We start from the raw sequence: 22,055 nt of genomic DNA, 5'->3' as shown, positions 1-22,055 counted from the left end.
GGAGCACAAAGGCAGATTGGTCTAGTACACTATTTTATGAAGCCATCCACAACCACATATTCACTCCTATGGCTTAGCCCCTCTGATGACGCCCCAGTGAAGCACACAAATTGTCTCGGGAGGATAGGTCAGAGGCAACGTGCTTGCCTTGGAAGAAAGACAACGCGGAGCAACACAGGTTCGATACCCGGGTCCGTGCTTAGAAACCTCTGGCTATTACGCGCATCATAAATAACCAATTAAAATTATAATAATATGCATGCCTGACTAGAAGATGCATCTGGTTAATTCTATCAGGAGCAAGGGAAGAATTGCACGCCCCTCGAGTGGCACACTTTGAGCTATAGACGCTATATGCACGCCAAAAACCTGTCATCTTCTCATATCTAGAAGGACTCAGCGTAGTACCAAAGACACAGGTGTTATGACTATCACATCAACTACAGGGAAGCCTACCATTATGAAAGGACTGAAGCCATCTATAGTATCCTTTCTGCAGGAACAGCTTTGGCAGGCAAAGGTCTATGCCTCCCTGTGGAAGAATCTGCCTTCTTCAACTTCCATCTAGTCCCTATGGTAACAAAAGGTGCTCATCCATCCTGTTGGATGTATCCACCTCTTAAGAGGCATCCGATGAATCACCCCTGGCTGCCAAGGAATCTCCCACCATAATGGGGGTTACTCTTCTCCCGTTTGCTATAACTCTGTAGTTCTCTTATTCTCAGTGTCCCAGTCTAAGGCTTGCACAGCCAGATCACCTCTCCCTTTGCTGAGGGCTGCTGGCTGACTTGTTGCCTTCTAATCCTCACTTCCCATCTTGAACACGCCGGGCAAATCTCAACATCTTCTTGGGCCATTATCCTTAAAACTGGTCTTGCTTGTGAGCTAGCTACATTCCAGTATGATGCATTATATGAAGCCAAATGGCTTTACATTTGTATCTGTAAAGGTCGAGAACCCCCTTAAAAACCTCCTCCCCAACTCCCGATTGCTGCAATCATTTTTCAACTGTGAGGATGCCTTGGGGCTGACTGGGCAGTGCCATCGAGGCTGAGCTCCTCCATTCACAGAACCTCACCCAGCCCTTGGATATGCGAAGTCATTACTTTTAAAACCACATATGATTGGTTCTGCTATGGCCCCTCCATTCAGGATGGAGGCAAACCACGGTATTGCTGCACATATGCACTAAGCATAAGCACTGGAAACAGAATATGTGGGTTATTTGCACAGCACACGTTCCCCCACCTCTTTCAGGGGCAGCTCTATCTATGTGTTGGGGGGAATTGTCTCTTTTCTCATGGCATGAGCCGGTATAGAAGTGGAAATTTCTGCATTTGACAATTTTCTGAAATCTGAACAACAACAATAATGAGAAAGTAGCTTGCCCGCCATTGGCATGTGACTTCATCTGCTATTGCCATTGTTCTGGCTAGGGCTATGTAAACAACTGTCTGTGACTTCCATTGCCGAGAGTTAGATTCTCTCACTAACATGATAAATATACATTTTTTGTGTCATTGCTTTTTGTTTGTGAGATGAGTTAAGAAACTGCCAAGAGTCTCCTTGAAATGTTCTACTCTAGCTTCTATGATTCACTCTTACCTCCACGTGGAGCGCCAATAAATCCATTTCCTCTTCCAAACAGACACATTCCAAGTCTACCACTCTTCTTCGGTCTCATTTTCACTTAGAACCTTTTGTCAGTAGGCTGCAAACTTGAGATTTGTAAATGCAAGATGGTGGCTGTGGAGGCTAATTTAGGACTGACATTGTATCTGTCCCTGACAGAACAGAGGTCTGGTCTAATACACATTTGCTGTGTACTCGCATTATATACCATCCCTTTTTTGTTTCAATTTTTTTAGTTTCTTATTAAACTTAAAACACATTGCCATATCTGAAGAATGTCTTTATTTATTTATGTATTACATTTGTAAAGCGCCTAAACCCGGAGGCATCAGGGCGCTCTTAATAAAACCAGTTACATTTATAAACATAGGCATGGAGTGAAAGGCAGTATGCACTTCCACAAGTCCAGTCCTTTCGCAGATAAAATCAACCATATAACAGTGTCGTTTAGGCAAAGAGGCACGTTTTTAAGGCCTTTAGGACGGAACATTCCTGGGACTGTTCACAACATTTTGTCAAACACCAGTACAAATAAATGCCATCATGTAGGGTGAGAGAAATTTGGAAATGGAAAATGTGAGAATCATATTTGCCCATTGAATAGCATTGTAGTGGGAGAAAAAGACCCACATCATAATGTGCATATTAATAAACAACCACCGAATTAGCAACATAATGGATGTATGCCAAGTAGAGAATATACTTGTTCTACTTTCCTAAACCCAGGTGAACATCTACCCACGGGACACTCCTGCCCTGCCCCACACCTTCATCCTTTCCTTGAGGGTTGGACCTTTGTGATCAGGGATTGAGAACACAGCGAGCTTGATTGTAAGGACGAATCATTCAAGATGGGGTGATTACATCTAAATGTTGGCATAGGCATCTTGAATATCACTTTGTCATAGCATCTACCACAAACGAATCACATTAAAACATCAGGCAAAAGGCTTCAATGCCCCGGAGGCCAGCCTCATGAGGTCTGTTACCTTCTGCTCATCAAAGGCCACTCACCCATACTCCAATACCAACTATGATATCACCTGCATGATTGCTTCCACTAACGTATCATTAAGCACCAGGAGGACAGGCCCGAGTAGAACGTGTTGACATCTATTCTCAAAAAGCCAAAGCACGTCTGCCTTTAGTGGAACACACCAGCAATGCAAAAAACACTCATCACCTTAAGACATTGCTATAGGACAAGTCCTCAGACAAAGAAAACTGTTTTACTCAAACAAATTAGAACAGGCAGGAAACTCGTATGGACAACCCATTTAGATTGTAATGTTCTCAATTAATCACAAACCGCGCACAACCTTAAGCACTTGTATCAGCACCTAGAGCTTCTTCAACAAACTCGATAAAGAGATCTTGTCGATCCCTGACCTCCCCACTTGCACATCTGTACTTACCTGAGCGGTCAGCAATGACCCAAGGCATTATAAACATCACTGCATCTCGACCACGATAACAGATACACAGGGGTTCATTTTTAGACAGGAACAGCAACGTTGTCATCATATTATAGAATGATGTATGCCAAACCAGCAACGTTAGGAAGAAAGTCATTTCTGCCTAATTTGCAAGTCACCTACACATTTTGTCTGTGATGCTCCTGACCATTTCTCTACATGAATCCCATTGACGTCGCCATGGGGAGGTGACGCTACTATTTTCAACCTTCCAAAGGCAGGGGTTACCACAAAGTTGCCCCCAATCGGCCTGGAGTCTCTCATTCGTTTGAAATCCAGCAACCTGGAAACTGAGCTTTGTTGTCTTTTGTTGAATGGGTGGCGGCCGAGTATGGCCATGTTGTAGGGTGATCTCTGATGTGACCTCTGGATCTACGTTATAAAAGTGAATCCATAAAAACTTCAATTACAAAATTACGCATTTTCTAATTCGAGTTTTGGGCATTTTGTTTTTTCACCCCCGCTGGCCATGCAATGCATGCGGGGGACACTCCTGCAACCCCTGCAGCCCATAAAATAGAACTAGGAGAGTGGGGGACACCCCTGCAACCACTGCTCGCCTTGTTAGGTATTATGCGCTTCGATTTTTTATACCAGGTCGAATGTACAGTAAACGTGGATTCAATCTTTATTTTCGAAATTTTGCAGTAAACCCCTGAGCTCCAGTCAGGATCTCAAAATGTAGGGTGGTGTGGATGTGCCTGTGAGCGCCTGGGGTTGGATGTACGGGAGTCATCTGAAATTCATATCCCATTTTTATACCAAGGTAGCTGCCCACATATATTTGTAAGTGACAAGCAGCACTGATTAGTTTTGGTATGTAAGCTGTAAGAACACACCACAACAGTGCTGAAAACACTACATTGGCTAACAATAAAACAACTAATAAAATTCAAAACAATGTGCATCACGCATAGAGCAGTACACAACCAAGGCGCTGAGTTACTGAGAGAAAAACTACGTTTACACCAACCATCAAGAACGCTCAGATCAAGCATTGACTTCCGCCTGGAACCGACACCTTACAACAACAAAAAAACTCTGAGGATCTTCCTTCTCTTACCAAGCGCAGAAAACCTGGAACGACCTTCCAAAGTACATACGTAACACAAGAAACCACCTACTATTCAGGAAACTACTCAAAACTTGGCTCTTCACGTCATAACTAGAAAGACCGGCCACAGGGGCACACTCACAACTAAACACAATGATGAATGAAGAGACAGACCCTGATCCACACCAAGCAACCTACAGAAAACCCTAAGGGAAAACCCCAAGACATACCAAATGTCTAACAGAGAGACCAGCGGTAATAGGACCAAAAGACGGAATGCATAGCAAGACGGAAACATAAACACCAGGACAACTCATCAATAGGACCCTCACCCTAAACTATAGCCATTCCCAACAGACCAAATCACAGCAGACAGATAGGGAATGATACCATTAGATATCAGAAACCATTAGCTCTAATTCAGAGGGTGATCAACAGAATAAGCACCCACTCTACACAATGCTCATCAAGATACAGCGGGAAGCACAATGCGCCATCAGACACAAATTACAAGTAAACAATAGCCCTAAGGAAGTCACCTCACGGAAACCAAAGAACTAACTGAATGACAGTCATGATAGGAGGAAACTAACAACAGAATACACAGGCTGGCCAAGACAGACACTAGGATGCCTCATCAAGAGCATTCTGACCGTGAACCATTCAAAGCTTCAACTGACCAAGTTGACAGTAGACAACAAGAGAATAGATAGTACCAACCCAGTTCTGCACCCGTAGAAATGGTTCAGACACACCTACCACCCCATACAAGACTCACTATGACACAGCTGGATACGCACAGCACCACCACAGCGAGATGACCCATAAGGAAGCAGCAACAACCCCAACCAGAGGGATACAACTCAAACCGAACCAGAAGTACCTGGACCAGGATAGAGACCCCACTAACCCAACCCTCAATTTTCTGCATACTCATACCACATAAAACTCACACAATCATTTCTCTCCCAGCAATCTGCACGCACTTTACCAAACCGCATCAAAACACATAGACAGCACCTACAGCACACAAGGCCTCGCCCGATCCGATACTTGCACCAAAGCCCAGCACTCGGTGTATACCGAGCTGAAGCTGCCAACAGCACACCACTTCTCCCATTCTCCTACTCCCCTCCTCCTCGACTAACCCTACCCGCCCTCCTCCTGTTTACAGATCCACCAGAGCGCCTGGGGACCAATTCCGTTGGTGACGGTGCACTATATAAGTACCTTTAACATAACATTACATAACTTTGCACCAACACTTTGTCAAATGCTGGATATTGCTCCCAAAGAATGACGACGGAAGGTGAGGAAAGCTCTGCACCAACATCTTTCCGCTCTGGAAAACCCAAGACTTGCTCTGCTTGTGATTAGAATGAACCCTGTGTGGCCCTGCTTCCCCTTGATATGGAAGGACCAGTAAGAGCCTCCCCTCTGCAAGTCGTTTTGATGCTCCGCTAATACTCAAGACTCAAACGTGTCCACTGACCTTGAAGTCTCAGCACTACATCCGTCCAGTGGTTGTCACAGCTGCTGAACCTTTTAGTCGAAAGTTGAATTGTGTAGCAGGATCATGGTGCTATTTTCCAATAACAGCGAGGAGACCTTTGGTGGCGTGTCCTGCTGAAATTTGTTTTAACTGTAACCTATGACCTTGGCTAGGATTACTGTTTGTTCAGTCCAAAGCAACTGAGATATCGTTTGTTTGTCCTGCCTTCAGCTTTTGGTGCCTCCAAAATCATCAGAGGTCAATTATCTACTCCTCCACAGCTGGGGTCTTCATTGTCTGACCTTGCCCATCTCGCACACAACCACAACATCTCCAGATGCTGCTCAAAGAACCCCACAGGCTTTTCAATGGCAAGGCAGCAATATCCTTTCTCTGACTGATCTTCAAAGTGCGGGTTCATGAGCTCCTTCTGAAGTCTTTTCCACTCCATATTCTGCAGGTTTATGTGCAGATCAGTGGCCAATCACAACCTCGCCGGCTGCTGCTTGAGGCCTTACCTCTGTAACATTGGAGTCTCTGCCACTCCGAGTCATTTCCTTATGCAAGATCACTTCTCTGGGATCCCAAGATTCACCTCTGGATCCTGGTTCTACACCTCGGGCGATGCAAAGGTCAAAATCAGACCATTTGGCAGGCAACATGACACCTCCTGCAACTGACATCAGAGCTTCTCTCTGCAATGTTGAAGTGAGTCTAGTGGTGACTCATCAGGGGTGCCTGGAACTGTTCACCGGGGTCCTTTTATCCTCTTATGAGTCTTTCTTTGGGTTCCTCCCATAGGCAGACCTAGAACACTAACCCATAAGCTATCATTGGGCAATTTATTCGCACTCGAAATTCGGAAGTCAATCCAAGTACCTGTGCATTCTAAAGTGAACACACCTGTGAGCCCAAGGAAGTTGGACATTTCTCCCTTACCCAGTCTGTTTTCTGGCTGTGGATTTAATCCTTAAAACTGTGGTTATTTGTATGCACAACATTTGATAAAGAATGTTTTCCATCAATATATTGGATGAACAGTCCCCTGTTAAATGCAAAGAGTTATTGTAAACAAAAAAGGAATACAGATTGCAGGTTATTTTCATTAAAAAGGCTTTTACTGATATAATTACGTTACATAATGTTAAGATGGCCTTTCAGAATCAGCACTGTGGACAGATTCATAGAGTGCACCCTGTTCTGGTGAGCTGGTTTAGACACTGATGCCTAGCCAAACTCTAACTGGGTAGTGTGACTGAGCAGCAAGGCTTAGACTTAGGAAGTGCGAGAGTATTGAAGGGCTCTGTTAAGCATACACATGGCATCCTACTAATACAAGTTAGGCAGAATGTATACAAATACAGGTATTGATGCAGGCATTATTCAAACTCTTAGCAAGGAATAAACACAGGTACCACACACAAACAGTCACTATTATTATATTCACATTCACTTGTGTGTGCTCTGCTAAGCATACCGACACTTTACTTTTAGAATACTGTTTGATCAGTTTCAGAATACTGTAAAATAGCAAAGCAAGTGGATACAAAAATCAGGTAAGTAACCATTAGTTAGAGAACTAATATGCTGGAAACAATGGAGTTAGAAACACCATACAAAGCCTTATAAATGAAGACACTATATCTGCCTCATTACAAGTTTGGTGGTACATCAGAAGTGAATCTGCTGAGATGCCACCAACAAAAATTACGGTTACCGCCACTCGGTCCGGTGGTGGTAGGCAGTGTTAGTCCCCATTAATTGGAGTCCATAGGACTCCATGGGTGATTTTGGCAGAATTACAGCCAGTGGTAATTCCGCGGGTGGTAATTCCACCAGAATTGCTGTTCTTTGGAGGAAAGGTGGCAGATTTACCCCCAGCTCTAAGCTCGAGATGAATACTCCATCTTTCCACCAAACTCGTAGGTGGGCGGTGTGATAATGGGGCGATAACGGTATTACAGCTGCATTTTTACCGCACCACCCAACTTATAATGAGGCCCTATATCTTACAAAGTCCTTTCCCAGCTCGGAAATTAGGGGGCCTAGTGCCCAGAGTCACAGATCCCAATGCAGTTCTCTTCAGAATTCCAGGGGTCTTTTTGAGAGTATGAACAAGAGATGGCAAAGACAAACAGGCAGTTTGTAAGTGTCTCAAAGTTAGACAGCAGTTGAAGAAAAGTTCTAAGCAGGCCCGCTCCCAATCCAAACACCTTAGGGGAAGGAAGGCCAGAGGAGGATCCTTGGACAGAACTCCAGTGCTCACAGTAAGGCAATGAAGAGGAAGGGTAAGGAATATATGCCCGTTAAACCCAATGGAGGCGCTGGGGTTAGGAACAGGTATTTTAATTCACCGGCTGTACTCCAATTCACTGAGGGAGCTCCGTAAAAGTACCTGAAATCACTGGGCCCCCTTTTCTCATAACGTGGCTCCAGTGAAGGAAGTCTATGGGTCTCAGCTGCAATGATGACTTTCAGCGTTGGGATTTTGGGTCTGGCTAGTTTGCGGTTCTGTGCTCTGATGGATCAGTTCTGGACACTTTACAAATGGGCACCTCTACTGGACTAAAGAAAAAACCACCACTCTGTCGACAAACTCAGAGGGCACCCAGGACACAGTGCAGATGGCAAACCGTGATGGTCACTCCTGAGAAATGGCAAAAGTCAACTCTTGAGGCAGAAACAAAGAAACTGCTCCTATTATGCCCCTTTTTCTGGTGGAGAGATGCAACTGCAGGGAAATGCTTCTTGTTCCATAGGCCGAGGATCTGCAGAGTGGCAAGGCCCAAATTTGGGATGCTGACCAATGCAGCGAGGTATCCTAAAAGGAAGCTTGTCTGCTCCCAGGATGGTACTGGGAGGCTTCCGAAGGCTCAAGCAGGGGTCGAGATTGGTTGCTTCGAAAAGGTCCAGTGGTGGAAGCCCCAATAAAGGACTTTAAAAGATCAGCAAAATTGCAGAGCTTCACCGAGATGGTTGAAGAAAGCAATGCAAAATGTTGAATGGCATCCAACAACGAGGCCCGGGTCTTCAACAGGATGCTCCTCTTCTTAAGGGTCATAGCTCCAATGAAGATCTAAACAAAGGCTGCAGGAGTCCTCCATTTATAGGTTTCCAGGTGGAGTCACCCTCGAGCCCACCATTGGTAAGGATCTGCACCATTCAAACTGACAGGCAATGTCATATCCTGAACAGCCTCTGGCCAACACATCTGCCCAGTAACAGAAACACTTTGGATTATATGTGGACTGAGACCAGACATCCCCAGCCTCCACATCCGGCCATAAACAGACTGCCGCTTTGTCCAGGAAAACAAAAGCTTTCCCCGGGAAAGGGCTTTCCATGTATGGCAATGCCAGCACTTTGTGAGCAGGAAGAAGGCAAAACAATAAGTTGTCCAAAAAACAGGCAACAATCGTATGTCACGGCCATTTTAAAGTGCATGGTACTCTATTTGGCATGAAGCGGTAATATGAAAAAGTGCACGAGATAATAAAAACGAAAATGGTAGAAAAGTATCATCTGCCACCAGCCCCTCCTGGACACATCATGTTAGTAACCAAAAAGTTACAAATGACAATGTTAAAGGGACACAAAGTGTTTCCACCGCACTTCCCAGAAGGCAATGTGTGCAGGGAAAATTGAGAGAATTTTGCAATGCAGAACAGAGTTCTCTTGCACTGATAGCCACCGGCACTGAACGGTGCCCCCAAAACAGATGAGCTTAGCAAGGCCACTGAAGTAAACAGCCTTCATTGGCCTCCAAAAGTCAGAACAGGTTCAATACAGCAGCATAATGTTGGGTTCCCCATTGATGTCGATGGATGTAAAGCAGTAAAAAGAAAATCTTTCCTAACACATAAGACAAAATATTGGCATAATTCCAAAGGCAGGAGGAAAACTATCTCCCGAATCCAGCATTTGAATAAGCTGCACATGTCTTTAGGTAGGTTTCTTCATTAGTATAAAAGAAAAAGATGAATCCAGTTTCAGAGCCTTGCCTTCATGCTCTGGATTTCTTGTCTGGACTATAAAGTCACTCAGAGGCTTGGCTTCATTTTCTGTACTGTACCACCTGTCAGATTTCAAAGTCTTCTGGGGTGCCCACTTCCTTCAGGTTGCACAGCGCATCTGGGGTTAACAGTACCTTTGAGGTCAACAGAACTCTTGGGGTCCACTGCAATCTCAGCACGCCAGCCACATGTAGATACTCTGGGAGTGTTTTTTCCAAGACTTCCAGGTTCCCACTTCCTACTGGGGATCACTATAAACAGTTTGCTCCTCTGTGCCAGCTTCTAAGGCCTCCCAACAGTTTACTCCTTCCTGGCCCATTCTCTATTCTACAGCCCTGTTGTTTCTCTACCTTCTCTTATTTTTGATCGTTTGAGGTGCTTCCCTTCACCGTCTATTAAATTACATTGGTTTCTGGGCTTTTAGGTATGCTGCTTTTCTCACCATTTTCTCTCTCTCTCTCTCTCTCTCTCTCTCTCTCTCTCTCTCTCTCTCTCTCTCTCTTTCTCTCTCTCGCTTCAATTTGTTTTTCTTTCAGGGATTAAGGGCAATTAATTCCATATATCCATGCCAGTCTGCTAAATCTGCTGGTATCTGAAGACAGGAATGGGTGAGACTCAGTGGCAGTGCTGGTGGGATACGGTAGGGAGGTCATTGACCCCCTGTGTGCCCGGGCAACCCCCATGCCACCAGCAGGGTGGCGCTCAGTCAGGACAGGCACTGACAAAGTGCCAGCTCTGATTAAAAAATGTTTTCAAAAGACCATGTGAGTGGCTTGCCGACGAGGGCAGTGCGCCACTCACAGGGTTGCAGTAGCAACCATGCAGACGTTGCTACATGCAGCGCCGGCATGCCCAGGAAGACCTTGGCGTTCCCGCACTGCACGCCTACTAGCATCTTGTGTTCTGCCTGACTGTGTGCGGTGCCACTGTCCTGAAGAAAAGCTAAGTGTTGTTTGTATCTATTTATGTATGTATTATCTATGTGTTTGTGTATAACATGTATGTATGCATATATATTATGTATGTCTGAATGTGTTTGAATGTAAGGCATTATAGGTGTTTGTGCATGCCATGTATGTAAATATTAATGTGTACGTATATATTATGTATGTATGAATATGTTTGAATGTTATGCATTGTAGGTGTGTGTGTGCATTTCATGAATGACCGAATGAGTGAGTCTAGTTATCTATGTATGTATGCATGCATGTATGTTGGCTCAGAGTGTCTGGGTGTGCACGTGCATGTCTTTGAATCACCTCTGCAAGGGATTTAAAGTGACTAACCATACAATTTGTTCGGTTTGTCACTAATTTCCTTGCAAAGACTGCTGGCATAGATAGGTTTGTGACAGCCGATTCCTGCATGTGATTTTCTGTTAGCAGTACTGGCAAAGATGGGTTGCGTCAACCAATCTGTGGCAGTACTGGCCACTTCAAATCACATGCACAAAGAGCTTCAGCCTTCTTGCAAGTGATTTAAAGTCAACATTACTGGCATAGATCAGTTGTGAAAACCTATCTGTGCCAGTCATGGTCACTGTAAATTAATCACATGCATGAAGCAGCTGCCGCAACCTATCTATGCCAGTAATGCCCACTTTAAATCATATGCATGAAACGGGTCAACCTTTATGCATGTGATTCAAAGTTACCATTACTGGCACAGATAGGTTGCAGTGCCAGCTTCATGCATGGGATTTCAAGCGAAAATTACTGATATAGATAGGTTGTCCTATCGATGCCAGTAGTGGTCACTTAAAATCATATGCATGAAACGCTTCAACCTAAATGCATGTGATGTAAAATGACCATTAGTGTCAAAGATAGCTTATCCCATCTATGCCACTAATGGCCAATCTATGCCAGTAATGGAAACTTTAAATCACATACACAAAGTGTTGCAGCCTTCATGCATGTGATTTAAAGTGATCATTAATGGCATAGATAGGTTGTGGCCAGGGGCAGCTCGTCCCTAATGGGTGGAGGGGCACCGACCCACCAGAACCCTTGCCTATTATGTAGGAGCCGCGCCAGCCCAGGAGGGCTCCCTTAGCTACTTGATGCAGCTAAGGGAGCGCTCCTGGGCTGACTTGACCTGTCAAAGGCAGACGTGGTTCCCTTTTGACAGTTCGTACCCCAGCCACGCATTTCCAATAGGCCATGCCAGGTTGGGGTGTTTTGCTTCCCCTGCCTTGCATGGCCCATTGGGGATTCAGGTTGGGGTACTGCACATTTGTATGTCTGAGGGGGTGCTATGCACCTGCGCCTCCTCGCATATACAAACGGAGCGGGGTAACATGAATGCATGTGCAAGAACCAGAAAGCATGCTTCCTGGTTCCTGTTCGTCCTGAGATGGAACAGGAGTCAGAGGCAGTGTCTATAAATATCGGGCTGCATGCAGGTAAGATTTGTATTAATGAGTGCATGACATATGGGTGCGCGCATTTATTTTGTGTGTGAGTGTGTATCCCTGTGTATGTTTGTGCTGCTACAGGGAGCGGGTTACAGGCTGGGGAGCATTAAAACACATTTTTTACTGGGCATCTAATTTAAGTGCCCAGTAAACAAATCGTCATAATTTCTTTTATCAAGCAACGCTTTATAAATGAAAGGATGTTGTGTTATTACGTTGTTAGACTGGCATTTTGGTGCAGGCAGCCTAGCCATTTCTAACTGTGCCATGGCATTTGTTACACTGGGCATCTGATGATGGAAGCATGTTATGTGGTATTACTTGGCAAGACTGGTATTCTGGGGGCAGCAACTCTAGCTTTTATTTATTGTGGCAGGACATTGTTTGTACTGGGTATCTATGATAATGCAAGCATGTTAAGTGTTGTTACTTGGCTACACTGGCATTTTGAGGCAGCCAATCTAGCCCTTTCTTTCTGTGGCATGACTTTCTTTTACTGGGTATCTGTGATAAATCCAGCATGGTATGTGTTATAACTTGGCTAGATAGGCATTTCAGGGTAGCCAGTCTAGCCCTTTCTTATTGTGGCATGACATGTTTTACTGGGCATCTATGATAAACCAAGCATGGTATGTGTCTTTACTTGGCTTGACTGGAATACACTGTGCGGCCATTTTGGACATATTTTCCTATTGTGACATGGTATTTATTTATACGGGAGTATGTTCATTTGTTGGCATACTGCCATAAATTGGCAGAGCCAGTGTGGACATGTTTTCTTATAGTATGATTACTGGAATTCTGTGCAACCCAAACATGAGTAAGTTCCTATATGAGAATGATGGCAAATATTGATGCATCCAGCATGGAAATGTATGGGCACAGCCAGTTTGAAAATGTTTTGATACTGGCATATATCATGGGTGTTGTGAAATGCTCCTGTGCACTGTTGGTGGCTTGCATCTATTACATTTGTGGATTGGAGACACCCTATAAAACCAATTGCAAACTGTTTGTATTTTTTACCAGTTTTTTCACAGAAAAGGTGCTGTATAAGGCAACATTTTAACCCAATATTATAGGTGCTGTCCCTGAACCCCTTTGGGTGGTACAGGCTCCCTTGCTATAGCTACAGCTACAGGCTTTGTCAGTAATGATAACCTTAAATCACATGCAAGATGCTACTGCCACAACCTGTCTATGCCAGTAATAGTCACTTTAAATCACATCCATGAAGTGCTTCATGCACGCAATTTAAAGTGACTCTTATTGGCATAGACAGTTTGTGGTTGCAGCCTCATGAAAATAATAGAGTGCTCCTTTTTAGTGCACTTTTGTTGGCATGGCAGTTCCTGGATTTTTTCATATGGACAACTGTAAATTGTGTGGCTTTTTACCGTTTTTATAAAAAATTGTGGTGTAAAAAGCATTATAACAGCATATATATATATATTTTTTAATCCCCACTTAATTATACTATGCTCCCTTCGTTTCTCGCGCTAATTTGAGGAAATATTTAGGCCCCTCCACTCAAAATATTCACTAGGCATGACTGCCCATCAATCAAGAAATATACCGGATTGTAGAGGAGCAGCTGCATGCCTCTGCAGGAAATCCCGCCCTCCTGCCTCCTATATGTTGGAAGTCGGAGACTGCGCCATGTTTTATACCAGCAGTTGTGCCCATTACGCAGCAAGTATTTCAGAAAAGGTATCCACTGAGAAAACCCTATCGAATGTTTCCCCGAAGAGACGACAATCTGAGGAACTCCCTGAAGGGATATGAAAAAGAGTGAAAGAGAAGCTAGTGACGTCACAAGAGGTGACCGTGGCGCACTGAGAATACTGGCTAAAGAGAATGCATGGATCTTACAGAACTGATGACGAAGTTAAGAATCAAGTTTAATGATTGTACAGACTCTGCAACGCAAGTAGATTAAGTGATCATAGAAGCTGGCTATACGTAGTGAATAGACTGCAGCCGAAGCCGCCATTGTATGGAAGCTGGACATCGGTGTCATGAATTTTAGTAAGCTGAAACTCATGGAGAGGAAAAAGTGAGAATTGGGTCGCAACAAGCATAAGCTGAGATTGGGGAAGAGCCTGGCAGGGCTGTCTGGTCTGGAATCAAAACAGACGTAGCCAAAGTCGGGTATCTATTCTTGAAAGCAATAAACGTTAGAAGGATGAATCATCCCTTATCAAGGGGCAAAGAAAGAACACCAAGAGTGCCAGGTTTTATTCATTTAAGACATTTAAATGCTGCAGAATAGACCAGAATCATGGTCTCTTTTCACGTGAGCTGAGGATGGAAATAGAGTTGGGCTTGGAGTCCTAGAACAACAATAGTGAAAGCCTGTACTCCAATATATTCCCACGGACAAGGATACTTTGCAAGGTCAAGTTCCAAGACAATATGCATGGTAGAAGGCATGGGTGATGAGAGATGTTTGGCCAATTGAGTGGGGGGGTAGTTAAGTCCACCTCCTGGCACCTGGGTATGAGCTTATGTGCTGCTAAGTGAACCAAATGTTCCAGACATGGCGCGAGCGTCCCAACCATTTGTAGAGGGCCGTATAACAAAGGGCCTTATAGTTTGAGAGCCAATGATATACTGTGTACTTAACGGTGTTGAAGATGACATGTTTCAAAGGTAGGCGTAGGTTTTCCACCTGACAGTAGACAGCCAATCAAAATCTCAATCCTTATAGAAAAAATACTTAGATGTTCCCCTTGAACCTATCACAATCCCTCGTAGGTTTTTCTTATTTGCAACATAGTATGATGTCACTGCTGATGTATTTTTTGCATATAAGGATGTTTTTAAGGGAAATTTATAGAGAACTGAGCGAACATCCATTAATGTCTGTTGTAACCTCCCTGTTTTAGATAATTGTTAATAAAACAGCAAGCTTTGTCATCTTCCTGAGTTGATTCGAATATTTCAGCTCAGAGTTATTCTGTGCATCCCATCCATTGCATGCACGATACTAAAGGACCATAAGTTCATGTGGTAGCAGAGCGGATGGTTGGAAAAAGATCCAAACCAGTTTGTCCTCAGTCTTTCAGACAATCGAGTATCCTCTGCCATTAGCCGGAAGATCACAGGGTTTCCTGTGGAGAGCGGGCGATAGAAATAAACTTGCAAGAAGAACCGAGACAGTGGGCAAGTGCCCCTTTGACGAAATCCCTGCCCGGTTTCCACGGGTGCTCTGTGGGCTGAAGGTGAAATGGTCAGATTGGAGGAGTCAATACCGAAGGCCTCGAGTCGATTAATGAACAAATGGCGAGTAGACTAAGGGGAATGGCAAATGAAGGGGGTGGGATTGTGATAATTTTTAAGTAATGGGATATATTGTGTGAAGAAAGGGTAGCGCCTAGGAGTCCTGACTCAAGGGAGTTTCAGAAGGAGACATTTCATATCCCAACTGGGTAGAGCAGAAAAATATAACTCGTCAACAAGTTTACGTAAGGTGACGTCTCAAACCCTGTATAGGGTATAAAGTAAAGGCGAGAGAGAAAAAGGTGATTGCAGTGTTTATTAATGTGTAATGTCGACTAGTCTGTATGTGGTTTGTTGAGTAAAAATATCGAGGCACAATAGAAGTTGTGAAGTAATTGAAAAAGTTGAGGAGCAATAGTGATTGAGTTTAGCGAAGCGATTGGTACCAATCAAAAGGTAGAGATAGCTAATTAAGAAATTAGAGGCTTGACCAGCGATTGATGGTGCATGCTCATATTTGTATTTTTTTTAAAGGCGTTGAAAAAGTGGTGAGTTAAGCAAAAGTATAAAGGTTATTTCATATGTCTGGTAAGTATTGACAGTCAATTGAGACTTGTCATGATGGCAGATACTCCTCTGATGCATTTATATAAACCATTACCAAAGCATATGCCCAAACTCAAACAGTATAGTGGGGAATGGGTGAAAGGCACAGCAGACAAAATGTTCATGTCATGGCCACAAGAGAATCATAGTCAAAAGTGGTATTGCAACACATGACCACATACTTGCATGCTGCGTACACGGGGAAGACATTAGAGAAAAGATTAGTGATTTTAGAGCTCTGGAAAATATACCAGGAATAAAGGGAAGACCCTCCACCTGAGGAGTGGGTGCTTAGTCAGCTAAAGGAGGAAAGTGTTGAGCCTTCAGCTCTCCTTATCACGACAGAAGCAAAAGACGCTAACACAGAAGAAATAGGGTTATACCCTTTAAAGGAGTTGAAAGCGGCAACGGGGTACAGTAATCCGATATACAAACCCCCTACTTACAATAGTGACGATAGTCTAGAGGAGAGTAAGAGAAAAGAAGAGATCTATAAGGTCATACAAGACAAAGAAGAAAGGAGTGAGTGGTTGAAATTGTCGACAGAAATAGACAGGGAAATTAAGAGAAGGAAAGGAGAGAAGGATAAAGATGACGAGATAGCGCTTGTGCAAAACGAATGGATGGGAGGACAGATCTTACTTAAAATAGATGGAAAGAGTATTGAGGAAGTTAGGCAGAGAGAAGACAAGGACGAACAAGAAAGAAAGGACAAAGAATGAGAGAAGAGATTGAGAGAACATGAGCAGAAGAGGAAGAGCAGAGAGCGATGAGAACAGATATATCAGGAGGAGCAAGAGAGAAAAGAAGAACAGGCCAAAGATCATCCCTGCCATGGATAGACTAGTAGTAGGATCCGACTGTGCGGCAGGGTTTATGCAGTTTCCCTTATTGGAAAAAGAGGGAGCAAGACCACAGTATATTCCAAGGACTGCAGATGGACAAGGATAATTTAAGGTGTAAGCTTCTGAGTTTGGCTTTGGGTGCTGGGAAATGGATATCCGAATTAGAAAAAATGACAGGAGGAAACATGTTGGCCATAGGGGACATAAAAGGTCTCCTGGCAGCTATTCTTGGGGAAAGAGCTGATGACATATGGAGAAGAGCGGGATATTCAAGTGTGACCGCACAGAATACAGCGCATGATGGAGTGCCATTTAATAATTGTAGAGCAAATGTTTGGAGAGCACTCAGGGTATAATATCCTGACACATCAGATATGGGTGCAATTATGACACGTAAGATGAAGGAAGATGAAGACACTATTGCCTATATTCAGGATATTCAGGGGAAATAGCAGCTTGAAAATTGCGAGCCGTGGGAAAAGATAGTGGCGTTATTTTGCCACATTTTATGTCAGGGGTTGCCTGAGCTAGTACAGAGATAGATGAAGAAACAAGCGGGGATGGAAGCGAAGCCTTGGGCTGAGATACAGTTGACAATAGTACACCATTGTCGGTTATTACAAGAGAAAAATAAGAAGAAAGATGAGACTAGGAAAATTGAGGAAGCCAAGTTAGTTCAGAAAGAATTGGCAAAATTTGCCATAAAAGGGGTGGTATTGACAAGCGGAGAAGGATTGGGAATACAGGAAGCAACTGGTACATCGCAGGCAAGTAACCTGCGCCCGATGGATCAATGTGGATATGGGTTTGTGTCACGAGGCAGAGGTATAGGCTATAGAGGAAGAGGAGGATTTCAAAATAATGAAGGTGGGTTTTAAGGTACACAGAATGAGAACCAGAGTACTCAAGGAGGGCTTGTAAAGCGGGCAACCCCAGTATGTTGGACTTGTGGGATGACAGGGCACATTGCACACATATGTGGGAGCCAAGGGAATGTACAGAATGGCCAGTTTTAAAGAGTGGGGACAGCTTATCCTCCATTGTATAGTACACAGACTAGAGAAGGGTTCGCCCAGGATCAGACATTGTATGAGACACAAACGCCGCAAGTGCAGCAGGTGCAACAGCAAGAACAAGTGCAAATGAACCCACTGCAAGGGCAGTCGCAACAAGCCCCCATGCAGACACAGCAGTATGTGAATACAGAACAAGTACTGACACCTAGGATAGAAGGTGTCACTGTGGTAGGAAGGAATACTTTCACAGGGACAGGAATGAGCCTGTACCCTCAATAGGACAGCTCACAGGGTGACTTGATGTGTTCAGTACTATCTGTCACATCAGACCCCCAAAAGGAACAAAGGGTGGATGTGACGATAGGAGGCAAATCTTTTTCTTTTCTAGTAGACACTGCAGCTACTCGTTCATTTATACGAGATGGAAAATATCTAATGTCGGAAATTGCCATGAATGCTCAAGGGTTCTCTGCAGCTACTAGTCAAGTTCCTTTTATTAATGAATTACCAGTCTCCATAGGAGAGTGTGAAATGTCTGTTCCTTTGTTATATTCACGGCAGACACTGGTTAACATTTTGGAAAGAAATTTAATGAGATTCCATGTGTTAATATCCCCGCAAAAATATCCATACAAGAATGGCAGCGTTTTTCTGCAGCGATATTAACCCAGGGAATCTGCGGGGGACACCCCCGCAATCCCCATGTTTTTTAAAGGGAGCTGGGGTCACCCCTGCAGCCCTCGCTGACATTTATCCCATAAATTATACCCAAAAATAATGTTGCCTATGGCCTTTCCCACATACCATTTATATGGCGACATTATTTGTGGGTATACGCGTGAAGTAGAATGCTTTACCAGGATGGTAAATTCTCTTTATTGATGGTTCGTCGAAAATTGATCACACTTGTGGGGAAAGGCATTCATGCGCTGCAGGACTGAGACATAGATTAAATTGAGATTTTGAAGTTGTAGCAAGTGCAAGGCTATCGTCTCACTTTTCAGCGCAAGCGGCCGAATTGGTAGCGCTCATTGTTGCGCTCGAGAAACACGAAGGACAGGAAGTGATAGTGTACAGTGACTCCGTCTACATTACATCAACCGTACACACAGGGCTAGCGCGTTGAAAAAGGAGGGGCTATCTCCACGCAGACGACACTCCAGTTCTGCATGCATCCTTATTGGGTAGGATTATCAAGGCACTACAACTCCCAGTAGCCATAGTGGTCTTTAAATGTGCAGCCCACACTAAAAAAACTGATTTTATCTCTTGCAGGAACGAAGTCGCAGACAAAGAAGCCAAAAGGGTTGCCTAGTCCCCAGATATTTTGAGTTTTGATACTGAGAATGTTAAAGAAAAAGTAGTCAAAACCATGTTAGTACAAGAGGGGTTTAATAAACTATCGATTACCCAACTAATGGAGATTCAAGGAAGTGCATGGCAGGAAGAGTAGGAATTATGAAAGCAAAGGGGGTATTCATTATCCCTCACAGAAGCATTATGGCGACAAGATAGCACTGGAAAGCCGGTGATGCCAGTAGCGTCATTTCAGCATTTACATATCGATTATGTCGATATGCTGTGGGTGTGTAATGGATACAGGTATCTATTAGTGGTGGTGTGCCCCTTTTCCAGTTGGATCGAGGCAGGTCTGTGTACACACCCTGATGCCACTTGTGCAGCGAAGTGTTTAGTTGCGTGAAGTATTCCCGAGATGGGGTGTGTGTGAAGTGCTGAGATCCGGCAGTGGGCCACATTTTGTTAATGAGCTATTTGAACAGAAAGGCTTCTATTGAACATTAAATATACGTTTTCTTCTTCTTCTGGAGAGGAGCGCCTGCTACCTATTTTGATACGTTTTCTTCTGCTTATCACTGTAACGCTCACCTGGTTCCCACGGAGGCGCGGCGTCGAAGGCGCAGAACTCTGAGGATGGACAGGAAGGGCCCCTGTATTCTGGCTTCCCTGGTTCGTTGGATACCCTCCTGTGCGTGAAAAGGGAGTATTACCAACTGTGGAACAATGCTCAAGCCTCCCACTCCCTTCCAACCCTCCACGATACCTCCTCCACGATTCCCTGTGAAGCCTCACCTTAGGGTTTGGAAGGATGAGCTCTCCATCCTGCTTCTGATGCAGGGGCGCGTTGAAACCCAGTTACTTCACTGGATTGAGGATTGATGGGAGTTCAGGTAAGCTTGACTGTTCAGGTAAGGCGCTGTAAAAGTTCTGTTTAAAAGTTCAAGCTTAATAATAATGTTCGTTGTCTAATTGCAGCAAGCGCTTAATGCTTATGTCTTTTTCCCCTTAGGGGCCGGGGTTCGGAGTGCCGGAGATATGGCGCTGACCCGAAGTGAAACAGTTCTGGATGAGCGCTCAGGTAATGTCTTTGCATTCGCTCATTCAATGTCTTTGTCTTTTTTCCCCATAGGGGCCGGGGTCCGGAGATGCCAGGAAGCGGCAGGACCCGAAATGCAGTGGGAATAATCCAACAGGTAAGACTTAAAAGGAAACTGAGCTTTCCTTGTTCCTTTTCTCCCTCTCACCTTTGTTCTTGTCTTTTTTCCTCTAGGCGCCGGGGCGTAGCTGAATCCGGAAGATCGCGGCTGAAGATGGAAGCGCCTTGCAAAGGTGAGTAAAATGCAGCGCTGCAGCGATCGAAACGAAATGCCTTTAAAATGATGTCTTCCTTTTCAGGGCCGTTGGAGAAATTACTCCGGGATGCAGATTTAGCAGGTAAGGGCTTTTCTTCTCCTATTCTCTTCCTTTCTCCCCTTGCAGGTGTTCCAGGGTGCTGGCAGGCGTGGCTGAAGTCAGGATGCAGAAGCTGACACGGTGAGCGTCCAGCTGCTAGGTGCAGAACAACGCGAAGCATGTGTGGCTGTTCGGGTGGGGTTTAAATAGCCTTGGAAGAAGTTCCTGGTATGTATCCTTCCACCAATCAGGTATGTATCCTTCCCCGACCACACCCGGGTGGTGAAGAAGTCCTACAGGTTAAGTAGTCCCATTCAGGCCTCAAGAGGGCCTGGATGAAGCAGCAAGGTCTGCATCAGGTAAGTGTGCACCCAAGCACTTAAACACATATCCTCTTCTATGAGCCTGGCGCCTAAGGCGCCAGGACTGGGGTCCGCTATGAGCCTGGCGCCTAAGGCGCCAGGACTGAGTCCAAAGGGCCCCGACTTGGGCCCGCTGAGACTTCCCTGGGGAAAATGATGTCTGCCTCTGGGGTTGCTGGGCCCGGCCTGGCTCCTTAGAGGTAGGCATCATGACAGTGCCCCCCCTCAAGGCCCCTCCCAAGGTCTTTTCCTCCGGGGGTTTTGGTTTGTGCGGGAATCTTCGATGGAATCTTTGAATTAATCGTGGTGCGTGAACATAGTTACTGGGTTCCCAAGATCTTTCCTGAGGTCCATATCCTTTCCAATCAACAAGATAGAAGAGTTTCAACTTAACTATCTTGGAATCTAAAATGTATTTCACTTCGAATTCTAATTCTCCATCAATTTGGACAGGGTCTGGGGGCTCAGACAGTCTGGTTCCAGGTTGTACTGGTTTTAGAAGAGATGCGTGAAAAACGGGATGAATCCGCATGTTGGATGGTAAATCGAGTTTAAAGGCCACTGGGTTGATGATAGCTTTGATGGGGTAAGGCCCAATGAATCTGGGATTAAAAGTTCGCTGACCCTTGAGGGGTAGATGTTTAGTTGCTAGCCATACCTGATCTCCTACTTGGTAAGGAGGAGTTTTACTTCGGTGCAAATCAGCGTTTTCTTTATACTTTTTCTTGGCTTGCTGTAAGTGGGTTGTAGCTTCTTTGAAGGCTTGGGTTATTGTGGAATGTAGGTGATTTACTGCAGGCATCTCCAGGGTCAGAGGTGGATCTAGGTCAGAGGTCCGAGGATGGTGACCATACAGGGTATAAAAAGGAGTCTGTCCGGTTCCAGAATGCACTGAATTGTTGTATGCATATTCTGCAATCCAAAGGATGTCCTTCCAATTCAACTCGGATTGGTGTAACATGCACCGCAGATATTGCTCGAGAGTCTGATTGGTTCTCTCGGTTTGTCCGTTGGTCTGGGGGTGGTGGCTGGTAGATAACCACACGTCTATTTGTGCTAGTTGGCAACATTTCTTCCAAAAGTGGGAGATAAATTGACTTCCACGGTCTGAGACTAATATGGAAGGGAAACCATGTAACCGCACTATATTTTCCATAAATTCCTTGGCCAAGGTGGAAGCTGACGGCAATTCTTTTAAAGGGATAAAATGGGCCATTTTGGAGAATAGATC

General features: G+C 44.6%; 1 protein-coding gene across 4 annotated transcripts in view; it reads right to left on the bottom strand.

Moving 5' to 3' along the window:
- The window catches only part of CACNA1F (calcium voltage-gated channel subunit alpha1 F), a 1,137,291-nt gene that overhangs the window by 539,720 nt on the left and 575,516 nt on the right, over positions 1-22,055 (bottom strand). The window lies entirely within an intron of this gene.

The sequence above is a fragment of the Ambystoma mexicanum genome, chromosome 2p, assembly GCF_040938575.1.
Source record: "Ambystoma mexicanum isolate Mex_15411 chromosome 2p, UKY_AmexF1_1, whole genome shotgun sequence".
Taxonomy (NCBI): Eukaryota; Metazoa; Chordata; class Amphibia; order Caudata; family Ambystomatidae; genus Ambystoma; species Ambystoma mexicanum.
The sequence above is the reverse complement of the archived record's forward strand: the minus strand, read 5'-3'. Positions and strand labels throughout refer to the sequence as shown.